Below are 15,650 nucleotides of genomic sequence, written 5' to 3'. Positions count from 1 at the left end.
AAAAAGAAAGAAATTAGCCTTAGATCGGGCAAGCCGTTTGACGGGGGAAAATGAGACCCCCTAGGCCATCTAGGTGGTCGCTGGATGCTGTGCAGACATCAGCAGCTGTTCATTTCATGCCCTCACGTCTCCTCGTTAGTATAGTGGTCAGTATCCCCGCCTGTCACGCGGGAGACCGGGGAGGTTAAACCTTTTCTGGATTTTTTTTAGTTCTTGACAAATATTCTTGAAGATTAGGCTGAGTCAAGTAGGGAATGGGTGCCAAGAACTGACTCTTTAAGAAAAAAGCACCGGCAACGCTAGTCATCGTACAATATTTGTGCACAATTGCTTACATTAGGCGGCCGGTCCACTTTATTGAGTCCCCCTCAGCACCATTTAGTGCTCCTGTTGTCTGCGAAGTCCAAATTGTAACCCTGAATCAGTTCCTCTTCTGACCCTTTGTATCATGTTACATGACGAGTAATGATCACCTGTTAGCTTTATCCCTAATTATAACTCTCACTCTTTCCCTGCATCTAACCCTAGCTCTAATCCCATCATTAACCTCGGTCCGGGCACACGCGTGAACCCTTACTCTCATCTCAGCCTCTCCTGGTGATACATCACACCTGGGATCGTTTGCTCCCTGTGGGCTGTGGGAAATTTGCTACCAGCACGCCCTGGAAGTGGGGCTCATTCCGCTGCAACGGGAGGTCTTCCCAGGACGCGTCACAGCTCAACGCAAGAGCTCCTGGGTTTCGAAGGCTCTTGCAGCAAGCCTTCACAAAGCAGCAGGGAGCGCCGTTCCAGATGGGAAACTTGAGACTGGATGTCCAGAAAAGCAAGACGTCAGAAGCGAAACCTTTTTCCTGCAGGGTGTGGCATACCATCCGCTTGCTCATTGCGACAGAGGTGGCACTAATGAAGGAAGAGGTCAACGTTACGTTCTTCTTTAAAATGCAAGGCCAGGAAAAGTGGCAGCGGTGGGATTTGAACCCACGCCTCCGAAGAGACTGGAGCCTTAATCCAGCGCCTTAGACCGCTCGGCCACGCTACCTCCCTGCTAGTCGCCGAAAGCGGAACTTGACCCGTTGCCCGGCCCGCTTTAGTGCTTTGCCTTTTCTCCTTGGAAAGTCTGGAGACAGGCAGTGGAAGGGCAGGCAAACTGTCAGGTGCGCAGAGGAGGGGAGACCATGAGGCAAGGTGGGAGATGGGGGCAAGAAGTGAGAAAAAAACTAATCGCAAGCTAGGGCAGGATTCGGAAAGTGAAGCCGAAAAGGGGCTTAGCATGCAGCCCAGGGGTTTCTTTGACTGTCCTAAGCCCACAGGGACTTTGCCGTCCTCAGCTCATGAGACTTGAGATGGGTAGCTTGATTTGCTGAGGAAATGCGGGATGACAGATTCAACTCTGGAGTCAAACATAGCCCGGAACTATCGCCTTAAACTGAGTTTTAAGCCTGGTGCCGATAAAAAGAAAGAAATTAGCCTTAGATCGGGCAAGCCGTTTGACGGGGGAAAATGAGACCCCCTAGGCCATCTAGGTGGTCGCTGGATGCTGTGCAGACATCAGCAGCTGTTCATTTCATGCCCTCACGTCTCCTCGTTAGTATAGTGGTCAGTATCCCCGCCTGTCACGCGGGAGACGGGGTTCAATTCCCCGACGGGGAGGTTAAACCTTTTCTGGATTTTTTTTAGTTCTTGACAAATATTCTTGAAGATTAGGCTGAGTCAAGTAGGGAATGGGTGCCAAGAACTGACTCTTTAAGAAAAAAGCACCGGCAACGCTAGTCATCGTACAATATTTGTGCACAATTGCTTACATTAGGCGGCCGGTCCACTTTATTGAGTCCCCCTCAGCACCATTTAGTGCTCCTGTTGTCTGCGAAGTCCAAATTGTAACCCTGAATCAGTTCCTCTTCTGACCCTTTGTATCATGTTACATGACGAGTAATGATCACCTGTTAGCTTTATCCCTAATTATAACTCTCACTCTTTCCCTGCATCTAACCCTAGCTCTAATCCCATCATTAACCTCGGTCCGGGCACACGCGTGAACCCTTACTCTCATCTCAGCCTCTCCTGGTGATACAACACACCTGGGATCGTTTGCTCCCTGTGGGCTGTGGGAAATTTGCTACCAGCACGCCCTGGAAGTGGGGCTCATTCCGCTGCAACGGGAGGTCTTCCCAGGACGCGTCACAGCTCAACGCAAGAGCTCCTGGGTTTCGAAGGCTCTTGCAGCAAGCCTTCACAAAGCAGCAGGGAGCGCCGTTCCAGATGGGAAACTTGAGACTGGATGTCCAGAAAAGCAAGACGTCAGAAGCGAAACCTTTTTCCTGCAGGGTGTGGCATACCATCCGCTTGCTCATTGCGACAGAGCTGGCACTAATGAAGGAAGAGGTCAACGTTACGTTCTTCTTTAAAATGCAAGGCCAGGAAAAGTGGCAGCGGTGGGATTTGAACCCACGCCTCCGAAGAGACTGGAGCCTTAATCCAGCACCTTAGACCGCTCGGCCACGCTACCTCCCTGCTAGTCGCCGAAAGCGGAACTTGACCCGTTGCCCGGCCCGCTTTAGTGCTTTGCCTTTTCTCCTTGGAAAGTCTGGAGACAGGCAGTGGAAGGGCAGGCAAACTGTCAGGTGCGCAGAGGAGGGGAGACCATGAGGCAAGGTGGGAGTTGGGGGCAAGAAGTGAGAAAAAAACTAATCGCAAGCTAGGGCAGGATTCGGAAAGTGAAGCCGAAAAGGGGCTTAGCATGCAGCCCAGGGGTTTCTTTGACTGTCCTAAGCCCACAGGGACTTTGCCGTCCTCAGCTCATGAGACTTGAGATGGGTAGCTTGATTTGCTGAGGAAATGCGGGATGACAGATTCAACTCTGGAGTCAAACATAGCCCGGAACTATCGCCTTAAACTGAGTTTTAAGCCTGGTGCCGATAAAAAGAAAGAAATTAGCCTTAGATCGGGCAAGCCGTTTGACGGGGGAAAATGAGACCCCCTAGGCCATCTAGGTGGTCGCTGGATGCTGTGCAGACATCAGCAGCTGTTCATTTCATGCCCTCACGTCTCCTCGTTAGTATAGTGGTCAGTATCCCCGCCTGTCACGCGGGAGACCGGGGAGGTTAAACCTTTTCTGGATTTTTTTTAGTTCTTGACAAATATTCTTGAAGATTAGGCTGAGTCAAGTAGGGAATGGGTGCCAAGAACTGACTCTTTAAGAAAAAAGCACCGGCAACGCTAGTCATCGTACAATATTTGTGCACAATTGCTTACATTAGGCGGCCGGTCCACTTTATTGAGTCCCCCTCAGCACCATTTAGTGCTCCTGTTGTCTGCGAAGTCCAAATTGTAACCCTGAATCAGTTCCTCTTCTGACCCTTTGTATCATGTTACATGACGAGTAATGATCACCTGTTAGCTTTATCCCTAATTATAACTCTCACTCTTTCCCTGCATCTAACCCTAGCTCTAATCCCATCATTAACCTCGGTCCGGGCACACGCGTGAACCCTTACTCTCATCTCAGCCTCTCCTGGTGATACATCACACCTGGGATCGTTTGCTCCCTGTGGGCTGTGGGAAATTTGCTACCAGCACGCCCTGGAAGTGGGGCTCATTCCGCTGCAACGGGAGGTCTTCCCAGGACGCGTCACAGCTCAACGCAAGAGCTCCTGGGTTTCGAAGGCTCTTGCAGCAAGCCTTCACAAAGCAGCAGGGAGCGCCGTTCCAGATGGGAAACTTGAGACTGGATGTCCAGAAAAGCAAGACGTCAGAAGCGAAACCTTTTTCCTGCAGGGTGTGGCATACCATCCGCTTGCTCATTGCGACAGAGCTGGCACTAATGAAGGAAGAGGTCAACGTTACGTTCTTCTTTAAAATGCAAGGCCAGGAAAAGTGGCAGCGGTGGGATTTGAACCCACGCCTCCGAAGAGACTGGAGCCTTAATCCAGCACCTTAGACCGCTCGGCCACGCTACCTCCCTGCTAGTCGCCGAAAGCGGAACTTGACCCGTTGCCCGGCCCGCTTTAGTGCTTTGCCTTTTCTCCTTGGAAAGTCTGGAGACAGGCAGTGGAAGGGCAGGCAAACTGTCAGGTGCGCAGAGGAGGGGAGACCATGAGGCAAGGTGGGAGTTGGGGGCAAGAAGTGAGAAAAAAACTAATCGCAAGCTAGGGCAGGATTCGGAAAGTGAAGCCGAAAAGGGGCTTAGCATGCAGCCCAGGGGTTTCTTTGACTGTCCTAAGCCCACAGGGACTTTGCCGTCCTCAGCTCATGAGACTTGAGATGGGTAGCTTGATTTGCTGAGGAAATGCGGGATGACAGATTCAACTCTGGAGTCAAACATAGCCCGGAACTATCGCCTTAAACTGAGTTTTAAGCCTGGTGCCGATAAAAAGAAAGAAATTAGCCTTAGATCGGGCAAGCCGTTTGACGGGGGAAAATGAGACCCCCTAGGCCATCTAGGTGGTCGCTGGATGCTGTGCAGACATCAGCAGCTGTTCATTTCATGCCCTCACGTCTCCTCGTTAGTATAGTGGTCAGTATCCCCGCCTGTCACGCGGGAGACCGGCCCCGACGGGGAGGTTAAACCTTTTCTGGATTTTTTTTAGTTCTTGACAAATATTCTTGAAGATTAGGCTGAGTCAAGTAGGGAATGGGTGCCAAGAACTGACTCTTTAAGAAAAAAGCACCGGCAACGCTAGTCATCGTACAATATTTGTGCACAATTGCTTACATTAGGCGGCCGGTCCACTTTATTGAGTCCCCCTCAGCACCATTTAGTGCTCCTGTTGTCTGCGAAGTCCAAATTGTAACCCTGAATCAGTTCCTCTTCTGACCCTTTGTATCATGTTACATGACGAGTACTGATCACCTGTTAGCTTTATCCCTAATTATAACTCTCACTCTTTCCCTGCATCTAACCCTAGCTCTAATCCCATCATTAACCTCGGTCCGGGCACACGCGTGAACCCTTACTCTCATCTCAGCCTCTCCTGGTGATACATCACACCTGGGATCGTTTGCTCCCTGTGGGCTGTGGGAAATTTGCTACCAGCACGCCCTGGAAGTGGGGCTCATTCCGCTGCAACGGGAGGTCTTCCCAGGACGCGTCACAGCTCAACGCAAGAGCTCCTGGGTTTCGAAGGCTCTTGCAGCAAGCCTTCACAAAGCAGCAGGGAGCGCCGTTCCAGATGGGAAACTTGAGACTGGATGTCCAGAAAAGCAAGACGTCAGAAGCGAAACCTTTTTCCTGCAGGGTGTGGCATACCATCCGCTTGCTCATTGCGACAGAGCTGGCACTAATGAAGGAAGAGGTCAACGTTACGTTCTTCTTTAAAATGCAAGGCCAGGAAAAGTGGCAGCGGTGGGATTTGAACCCACGCCTCCGAAGAGACTGGAGCCTTAATCCAGCACCTTAGACCGCTCGGCCACGCTACCTCCCTGCTAGTCGCCGAAAGCGGAACTTGACCCGTTGCCCGGCCCGCTTTAGTGCTTTGCCTTTTCTCCTTGGAAAGTCTGGAGACAGGCAGTGGAAGGGCAGGCAAACTGTCAGGTGCGCAGAGGAGGGGAGACCATGAGGCAAGGTGGGAGTTGGGGGCAAGAAGTGAGAAAAAAACTAATCGCAAGCTAGGGCAGGATTCGGAAAGTGAAGCCGAAAAGGGGCTTAGCATGCAGCCCAGGGGTTTCTTTGACTGTCCTAAGCCCACAGGGACTTTGCCGTCCTCAGCTCATGAGACTTGAGATGGGTAGCTTGATTTGCTGAGGAAATGCGGGATGACAGATTCAACTCTGGAGTCAAACATAGCCCGGAACTATCGCCTTAAACTGAGTTTTAAGCCTGGTGCCGATAAAAAGAAAGAAATTAGCCTTAGATCGGGCAAGCCGTTTGACGGGGGAAAATGAGACCCCCTAGGCCATCTAGGTGGTCGCTGGATGCTGTGCAGACATCAGCAGCTGTTCATTTCATGCCCTCACGTCTCCTCGTTAGTATAGTGGTCAGTATCCCCGCCTGTCACGCGGGAGACCGGGGAGGTTAAACCTTTTCTGGATTTTTTTTAGTTCTTGACAAATATTCTTGAAGATTAGGCTGAGTCAAGTAGGGAATGGGTGCCAAGAACTGACTCTTTAAGAAAAAAGCACCGGCAACGCTAGTCATCGTACAATATTTGTGCACAATTGCTTACATTAGGCGGCCGGTCCACTTTATTGAGTCCCCCTCAGCACCATTTAGTGCTCCTGTTGTCTGCGAAGTCCAAATTGTAACCCTGAATCAGTTCCTCTTCTGACCCTTTGTATCATGTTACATGACGAGTACTGATCACCTGTTAGCTTTATCCCTAATTATAACTCTCACTCTTTCCCTGCATCTAACCCTAGCTCTAATCCCATCATTAACCTCGGTCCGGGCACACGCGTGAACCCTTACTCTCATCTCAGCCTCTCCTGGTGATACATCACACCTGGGATCGTTTGCTCCCTGTGGGCTGTGGGAAATTTGCTACCAGCACGCCCTGGAAGTGGGGCTCATTCCGCTGCAACGGGAGGTCTTCCCAGGACGCGTCACAGCTCAACGCAAGAGCTCCTGGGTTTCGAAGGCTCTTGCAGCAAGCCTTCACAAAGCAGCAGGGAGCGCCGTTCCAGATGGGAAACTTGAGACTGGATGTCCAGAAAAGCAAGACGTCAGAAGCGAAACCTTTTTCCTGCAGGGTGTGGCATACCATCCGCTTGCTCATTGCGACAGAGGTGGCACTAATGAAGGAAGAGGTCAACGTTACGTTCTTCTTTAAAATGCAAGGCCAGGAAAAGTGGCAGCGGTGGGATTTGAACCCACGCCTCCGAAGAGACTGGAGCCTTAATCCAGCGCCTTAGACCGCTCGGCCACGCTACCTCCCTGCTAGTCGCCGAAAGCGGAACTTGACCCGTTGCCCGGCCCGCTTTAGTGCTTTGCCTTTTCTCCTTGGAAAGTCTGGAGACAGGCAGTGGAAGGGCAGGCAAACTGTCAGGTGCGCAGAGGAGGGGAGACCATGAGGCAAGGTGGGAGATGGGGGCAAGAAGTGAGAAAAAAACTAATCGCAAGCTAGGGCAGGATTCGGAAAGTGAAGCCGAAAAGGGGCTTAGCATGCAGCCCAGGGGTTTCTTTGACTGTCCTAAGCCCACAGGGACTTTGCCGTCCTCAGCTCATGAGACTTGAGATGGGTAGCTTGATTTGCTGAGGAAATGCGGGATGACAGATTCAACTCTGGAGTCAAACATAGCCCGGAACTATCGCCTTAAACTGAGTTTTAAGCCTGGTGCCGATAAAAAGAAAGAAATTAGCCTTAGATCGGGCAAGCCGTTTGACGGGGGAAAATGAGACCCCCTAGGCCATCTAGGTGGTCGCTGGATGCTGTGCAGACATCAGCAGCTGTTCATTTCATGCCCTCACGTCTCCTCGTTAGTATAGTGGTCAGTATCCCCGCCTGTCACGCGGGAGACCGGGGCTCAATTCCCCGACGGGGAGGTTAAACCTTTTCTGGATTTTTTTTAGTTCTTGACAAATATTCTTGAAGATTAGGCTGAGTCAAGTAGGGAATGGGTGCCAAGAACTGACTCTTTAAGAAAAAAGCACCGGCAACGCTAGTCATCGTACAATATTTGTGCACAATTGCTTACATTAGGCGGCCGGTCCACTTTATTGAGTCCCCCTCAGCACCATTTAGTGCTCCTGTTGTCTGCGAAGTCCAAATTGTAACCCTGAATCAGTTCCTCTTCTGACCCTTTGTATCATGTTACATGACGAGTAATGATCACCTGTTAGCTTTATCCCTAATTATAACTCTCACTCTTTCCCTGCATCTAACCCTAGCTCTAATCCCATCATTAACCTCGGTCCGGGCACACGCGTGAACCCTTACTCTCATCTCAGCCTCTCCTGGTGATACATCACACCTGGGATCGTTTGCTCCCTGTGGGCTGTGGGAAATTTGCTACCAGCACGCCCTGGAAGTGGGGCTCATTCCGCTGCAACGGGAGGTCTTCCCAGGACGCGTCACAGCTCAACGCAAGAGCTCCTGGGTTTCGAAGGCTCTTGCAGCAAGCCTTCACAAAGCAGCAGGGAGCGCCGTTCCAGATGGGAAACTTGAGACTGGATGTCCAGAAAAGCAAGACGTCAGAAGCGAAACCTTTTTCCTGCAGGGTGTGGCATACCATCCGCTTGCTCATTGCGACAGAGCTGGCACTAATGAAGGAAGAGGTCAACGTTACGTTCTTCTTTAAAATGCAAGGCCAGGAAAAGTGGCAGCGGTGGGATTTGAACCCACGCCTCCGAAGAGACTGGAGCCTTAATCCAGCACCTTAGACCGCTCGGCCACGCTACCTCCCTGCTAGTCGCCGAAAGCGGAACTTGACCCGTTGCCCGGCCCGCTTTAGTGCTTTGCCTTTTCTCCTTGGAAAGTCTGGAGACAGGCAGTGGAAGGGCAGGCAAACTGTCAGGTGCGCAGAGGAGGGGAGACCATGAGGCAAGGTGGGAGTTGGGGGCAAGAAGTGAGAAAAAAACTAATCGCAAGCTAGGGCAGGATTCGGAAAGTGAAGCCGAAAAGGGGCTTAGCATGCAGCCCAGGGGTTTCTTTGACTGTCCTAAGCCCACAGGGACTTTGCCGTCCTCAGCTCATGAGACTTGAGATGGGTAGCTTGATTTGCTGAGGAAATGCGGGATGACAGATTCAACTCTGGAGTCAAACATAGCCCGGAACTATCGCCTTAAACTGAGTTTTAAGCCTGGTGCCGATAAAAAGAAAGAAATTAGCCTTAGATCGGGCAAGCCGTTTGACGGGGGAAAATGAGACCCCCTAGGCCATCTAGGTGGTCGCTGGATGCTGTGCAGACATCAGCAGCTGTTCATTTCATGCCCTCACGTCTCCTCGTTAGTATAGTGGTCAGTATCCCCGCCTGTCACGCGGGAGACCGGCCCCGACGGGGAGGTTAAACCTTTTCTGGATTTTTTTTAGTTCTTGACAAATATTCTTGAAGATTAGGCTGAGTCAAGTAGGGAATGGGTGCCAAGAACTGACTCTTTAAGAAAAAAGCACCGGCAACGCTAGTCATCGTACAATATTTGTGCACAATTGCTTACATTAGGCGGCCGGTCCACTTTATTGAGTCCCCCTCAGCACCATTTAGTGCTCCTGTTGTCTGCGAAGTCCAAATTGTAACCCTGAATCAGTTCCTCTTCTGACCCTTTGTATCATGTTACATGACGAGTACTGATCACCTGTTAGCTTTATCCCTAATTATAACTCTCACTCTTTCCCTGCATCTAACCCTAGCTCTAATCCCATCATTAACCTCGGTCCGGGCACACGCGTGAACCCTTACTCTCATCTCAGCCTCTCCTGGTGATACATCACACCTGGGATCGTTTGCTCCCTGTGGGCTGTGGGAAATTTGCTACCAGCACGCCCTGGAAGTGGGGCTCATTCCGCTGCAACGGGAGGTCTTCCCAGGACGCGTCACAGCTCAACGCAAGAGCTCCTGGGTTTCGAAGGCTCTTGCAGCAAGTCTTCACAAAGCAGCAGGGAGCGCCGTTCCAGATGGGAAACTTGAGACTGGATGTCCAGAAAAGCAAGACGTCAGAAGCGAAACCTTTTTCCTGCAGGGTGTGGCATACCATCCGCTTGCTCATTGCGACAGAGGTGGCACTAATGAAGGAAGAGGTCAACGTTACGTTCTTCTTTAAAATGCAAGGCCAGGAAAAGTGGCAGCGGTGGGATTTGAACCCACGCCTCCGAAGAGACTGGAGCCTTAATCCAGCGCCTTAGACCGCTCGGCCACGCTACCTCCCTGCTAGTCGCCGAAAGCGGAACTTGACCCGTTGCCCGGCCCGCTTTAGTGCTTTGCCTTTTCTCCTTGGAAAGTCTGGAGACAGGCAGTGGAAGGGCAGGCAAACTGTCAGGTGCGCAGAGGAGGGGAGACCATGAGGCAAGGTGGGAGATGGGGGCAAGAAGTGAGAAAAAAACTAATCGCAAGCTAGGGCAGGATTCGGAAAGTGAAGCCGAAAAGGGGCTTAGCATGCAGCCCAGGGGTTTCTTTGACTGTCCTAAGCCCACAGGGACTTTGCCGTCCTCAGCTCATGAGACTTGAGATGGGTAGCTTGATTTGCTGAGGAAATGCGGGATGACAGATTCAACTCTGGAGTCAAACATAGCCCGGAACTATCGCCTTAAACTGAGTTTTAAGCCTGGTGCCGATAAAAAGAAAGAAATTAGCCTTAGATCGGGCAAGCCGTTTGACGGGGGAAAATGAGACCCCCTAGGCCATCTAGGTGGTCGCTGGATGCTGTGCAGACATCAGCAGCTGTTCATTTCATGCCCTCACGTCTCCTCGTTAGTATAGTGGTCAGTATCCCCGCCTGTCACGCGGGAGACCGGGGTTCAATTCCCCGACGGGGAGGTTAAACCTTTTCTGGATTTTTTTTAGTTCTTGACAAATATTCTTGAAGATTAGGCTGAGTCAAGTAGGGAATGGGTGCCAAGAACTGACTCTTTAAGAAAAAAGCACCGGCAACGCTAGTCATCGTACAATATTTGTGCACAATTGCTTACATTAGGCGGCCGGTCCACTTTATTGAGTCCCCCTCAGCACCATTTAGTGCTCCTGTTGTCTGCGAAGTCCAAATTGTAACCCTGAATCAGTTCCTCTTCTGACCCTTTGTATCATGTTACATGACGAGTAATGATCACCTGTTAGCTTTATCCCTAATTATAACTCTCACTCTTTCCCTGCATCTAACCCTAGCTCTAATCCCATCATTAACCTCGGTCCGGGCACACGCGTGAACCCTTACTCTCATCTCAGCCTCTCCTGGTGATACATCACACCTGGGATCGTTTGCTCCCTGTGGGCTGTGGGAAATTTGCTACCAGCACGCCCTGGAAGTGGGGCTCATTCCGCTGCAACGGGAGGTCTTCCCAGGACGCGTCACAGCTCAACGCAAGAGCTCCTGGGTTTCGAAGGCTCTTGCAGCAAGCCTTCACAAAGCAGCAGGGAGCGCCGTTCCAGATGGGAAACTTGAGACTGGATGTCCAGAAAAGCAAGACGTCAGAAGCGAAACCTTTTTCCTGCAGGGTGTGGCATACCATCCGCTTGCTCATTGCGACAGAGCTGGCACTAATGAAGGAAGAGGTCAACGTTACGTTCTTCTTTAAAATGCAAGGCCAGGAAAAGTGGCAGCGGTGGGATTTGAACCCACGCCTCCGAAGAGACTGGAGCCTTAATCCAGCACCTTAGACCGCTCGGCCACGCTACCTCCCTGCTAGTCGCCGAAAGCGGAACTTGACCCGTTGCCCGGCCCGCTTTAGTGCTTTGCCTTTTCTCCTTGGAAAGTCTGGAGACAGGCAGTGGAAGGGCAGGCAAACTGTCAGGTGCGCAGAGGAGGGGAGACCATGAGGCAAGGTGGGAGTTGGGGGCAAGAAGTGAGAAAAAAACTAATCGCAAGCTAGGGCAGGATTCGGAAAGTGAAGCCGAAAAGGGGCTTAGCATGCAGCCCAGGGGTTTCTTTGACTGTCCTAAGCCCACAGGGACTTTGCCGTCCTCAGCTCATGAGACTTGAGATGGGTAGCTTGATTTGCTGAGGAAATGCGGGATGACAGATTCAACTCTGGAGTCAAACATAGCCCGGAACTATCGCCTTAAACTGAGTTTTAAGCCTGGTGCCGATAAAAAGAAAGAAATTAGCCTTAGATCGGGCAAGCCGTTTGACGGGGGAAAATGAGACCCCCTAGGCCATCTAGGTGGTCGCTGGATGCTGTGCAGACATCAGCAGCTGTTCATTTCATGCCCTCACGTCTCCTCGTTAGTATAGTGGTCAGTATCCCCGCCTGTCACGCGGGAGACCGGCCCCGACGGGGAGGTTAAACCTTTTCTGGATTTTTTTTAGTTCTTGACAAATATTCTTGAAGATTAGGCTGAGTCAAGTAGGGAATGGGTGCCAAGAACTGACTCTTTAAGAAAAAAGCACCGGCAACGCTAGTCATCGTACAATATTTGTGCACAATTGCTTACATTAGGCGGCCGGTCCACTTTATTGAGTCCCCCTCAGCACCATTTAGTGCTCCTGTTGTCTGCGAAGTCCAAATTGTAACCCTGAATCAGTTCCTCTTCTGACCCTTTGTATCATGTTACATGACGAGTACTGATCACCTGTTAGCTTTATCCCTAATTATAACTCTCACTCTTTCCCTGCATCTAACCCTAGCTCTAATCCCATCATTAACCTCGGTCCGGGCACACGCGTGAACCCTTACTCTCATCTCAGCCTCTCCTGGTGATACATCACACCTGGGATCGTTTGCTCCCTGTGGGCTGTGGGAAATTTGCTACCAGCACGCCCTGGAAGTGGGGCTCATTCCGCTGCAACGGGAGGTCTTCCCAGGACGCGTCACAGCTCAACGCAAGAGCTCCTGGGTTTCGAAGGCTCTTGCAGCAAGCCTTCACAAAGCAGCAGGGAGCGCCGTTCCAGATGGGAAACTTGAGACTGGATGTCCAGAAAAGCAAGACGTCAGAAGCGAAACCTTTTTCCTGCAGGGTGTGGCATACCATCCGCTTGCTCATTGCGACAGAGGTGGCACTAATGAAGGAAGAGGTCAACGTTACGTTCTTCTTTAAAATGCAAGGCCAGGAAAAGTGGCAGCGGTGGGATTTGAACCCACGCCTCCGAAGAGACTGGAGCCTTAATCCAGCGCCTTAGACCGCTCGGCCACGCTACCTCCCTGCTAGTCGCCGAAAGCGGAACTTGACCCGTTGCCCGGCCCGCTTTAGTGCTTTGCCTTTTCTCCTTGGAAAGTCTGGAGACAGGCAGTGGAAGGGCAGGCAAACTGTCAGGTGCGCAGAGGAGGGGAGACCATGAGGCAAGGTGGGAGATGGGGGCAAGAAGTGAGAAAAAAACTAATCGCAAGCTAGGGCAGGATTCGGAAAGTGAAGCCGAAAAGGGGCTTAGCATGCAGCCCAGGGGTTTCTTTGACTGTCCTAAGCCCACAGGGACTTTGCCGTCCTCAGCTCATGAGACTTGAGATGGGTAGCTTGATTTGCTGAGGAAATGCGGGATGACAGATTCAACTCTGGAGTCAAACATAGCCCGGAACTATCGCCTTAAACTGAGTTTTAAGCCTGGTGCCGATAAAAAGAAAGAAATTAGCCTTAGATCGGGCAAGCCGTTTGACGGGGGAAAATGAGACCCCCTAGGCCATCTAGGTGGTCGCTGGATGCTGTGCAGACATCAGCAGCTGTTCATTTCATGCCCTCACGTCTCCTCGTTAGTATAGTGGTCAGTATCCCCGCCTGTCACGCGGGAGACCGGGGTTCAATTCCCCGACGGGGAGGTTAAACCTTTTCTGGATTTTTTTAGTTCTTGACAAATATTCTTGAAGATTAGGCTGAGTCAAGTAGGGAATGGGTGCCAAGAACTGACTCTTTAAGAAAAAAGCACCGGCAACGCTAGTCATCGTACAATATTTGTGCACAATTGCTTACATTAGGCGGCCGGTCCACTTTATTGAGTCCCCCTCAGCACCATTTAGTGCTCCTGTTGTCTGCGAAGTCCAAATTGTAACCCTGAATCAGTTCCTCTTCTGACCCTTTGTATCATGTTACATGACGAGTAATGATCACCTGTTAGCTTTATCCCTAATTATAACTCTCACTCTTTCCCTGCATCTAACCCTAGCTCTAATCCCATCATTAACCTCGGTCCGGGCACACGCGTGAACCCTTACTCTCATCTCAGCCTCTCCTGGTGATACATCACACCTGGGATCGTTTGCTCCCTGTGGGCTGTGGGAAATTTGCTACCAGCACGCCCTGGAAGTGGGGCTCATTCCGCTGCAACGGGAGGTCTTCCCAGGACGCGTCACAGCTCAACGCAAGAGCTCCTGGGTTTCGAAGGCTCTTGCAGCAAGCCTTCACAAAGCAGCAGGGAGCGCCGTTCCAGATGGGAAACTTGAGACTGGATGTCCAGAAAAGCAAGACGTCAGAAGCGAAACCTTTTTCCTGCAGGGTGTGGCATACCATCCGCTTGCTCATTGCGACAGAGCTGGCACTAATGAAGGAAGAGGTCAACGTTACGTTCTTCTTTAAAATGCAAGGCCAGGAAAAGTGGCAGCGGTGGGATTTGAACCCACGCCTCCGAAGAGACTGGAGCCTTAATCCAGCACCTTAGACCGCTCGGCCACGCTACCTCCCTGCTAGTCGCCGAAAGCGGAACTTGACCCGTTGCCCGGCCCGCTTTAGTGCTTTGCCTTTTCTCCTTGGAAAGTCTGGAGACAGGCAGTGGAAGGGCAGGCAAACTGTCAGGTGCGCAGAGGAGGGGAGACCATGAGGCAAGGTGGGAGTTGGGGGCAAGAAGTGAGAAAAAAACTAATCGCAAGCTAGGGCAGGATTCGGAAAGTGAAGCCGAAAAGGGGCTTAGCATGCAGCCCAGGGGTTTCTTTGACTGTCCTAAGCCCACAGGGACTTTGCCGTCCTCAGCTCATGAGACTTGAGATGGGTAGCTTGATTTGCTGAGGAAATGCGGGATGACAGATTCAACTCTGGAGTCAAACATAGCCCGGAACTATCGCCTTAAACTGAGTTTTAAGCCTGGTGCCGATAAAAAGAAAGAAATTAGCCTTAGATCGGGCAAGCCGTTTGACGGGGGAAAATGAGACCCCCTAGGCCATCTAGGTGGTCGCTGGATGCTGTGCAGACATCAGCAGCTGTTCATTTCATGCCCTCACGTCTCCTCGTTAGTATAGTGGTCAGTATCCCCGCCTGTCACGCGGGAGACCGGCCCCGACGGGGAGGTTAAACCTTTTCTGGATTTTTTTTAGTTCTTGACAAATATTCTTGAAGATTAGGCTGAGTCAAGTAGGGAATGGGTGCCAAGAACTGACTCTTTAAGAAAAAAGCACCGGCAACGCTAGTCATCGTACAATATTTGTGCACAATTGCTTACATTAGGCGGCCGGTCCACTTTATTGAGTCCCCCTCAGCACCATTTAGTGCTCCTGTTGTCTGCGAAGTCCAAATTGTAACCCTGAATCAGTTCCTCTTCTGACCCTTTGTATCATGTTACATGACGAGTACTGATCACCTGTTAGCTTTATCCCTAATTATAACTCTCACTCTTTCCCTGCATCTAACCCTAGCTCTAATCCCATCATTAACCTCGGTCCGGGCACACGCGTGAACCCTTACTCTCATCTCAGCCTCTCCTGGTGATACATCACACCTGGGATCGTTTGCTCCCTGTGGGCTGTGGGAAATTTGCTACCAGCACGCCCTGGAAGTGGGGCTCATTCCGCTGCAACGGGAGGTCTTCCCAGGACGCGTCACAGCTCAACGCAAGAGCTCCTGGGTTTCGAAGGCTCTTGCAGCAAGTCTTCACAAAGCAGCAGGGAGCGCCGTTCCAGATGGGAAACTTGAGACTGGATGTCCAGAAAAGCAAGACGTCAGAAGCGAAACCTTTTTCCTGCAGGGTGTGGCATACCATCCGCTTGCTCATTGCGACAGAGGTGGCACTAATGAAGGAAGAGGTCAACGTTACGTTCTTCTTTAAAATGCAAGGCCAGGAAAAGTGGCAGCGGTGGGATTTGAACCCACGCCTCCGAAGAGACTGGAGCCTTAATCCAGCGCCTTAGACCGCTCGGCCACGCTACCTCCCT

The 15,650-nt window shown here is 51.3% G+C and overlaps 2 non-coding genes across 2 annotated transcripts; both read left to right on the top strand.

Moving 5' to 3' along the window:
* Positions 1 to 10,332: 10,332 nt before the first annotated feature.
* Positions 10,333 to 10,404, top strand: TRNAD-GUC (transfer RNA aspartic acid (anticodon GUC)). The gene has a single exon. It is a non-coding gene; the product is annotated as a tRNA-Asp (tRNA).
* Positions 10,405 to 13,259: 2,855 nt separating this feature from the next.
* Positions 13,260 to 13,331, top strand: TRNAD-GUC (transfer RNA aspartic acid (anticodon GUC)). The gene has a single exon. It is a non-coding gene; the product is annotated as a tRNA-Asp (tRNA).
* The last annotated feature ends 2,319 nt before the right edge of the window (positions 13,332 to 15,650 follow it).

The sequence above is a fragment of the Ambystoma mexicanum genome, unplaced genomic scaffold (genome assembly GCF_040938575.1).
Source record: "Ambystoma mexicanum isolate Mex_15411 unplaced genomic scaffold, UKY_AmexF1_1 Mex_scaf20, whole genome shotgun sequence".
NCBI classification, from domain to species: domain Eukaryota; kingdom Metazoa; phylum Chordata; class Amphibia; order Caudata; family Ambystomatidae; genus Ambystoma; species Ambystoma mexicanum.
This window is presented reverse-complemented; position numbering and strand designations above follow the sequence as displayed.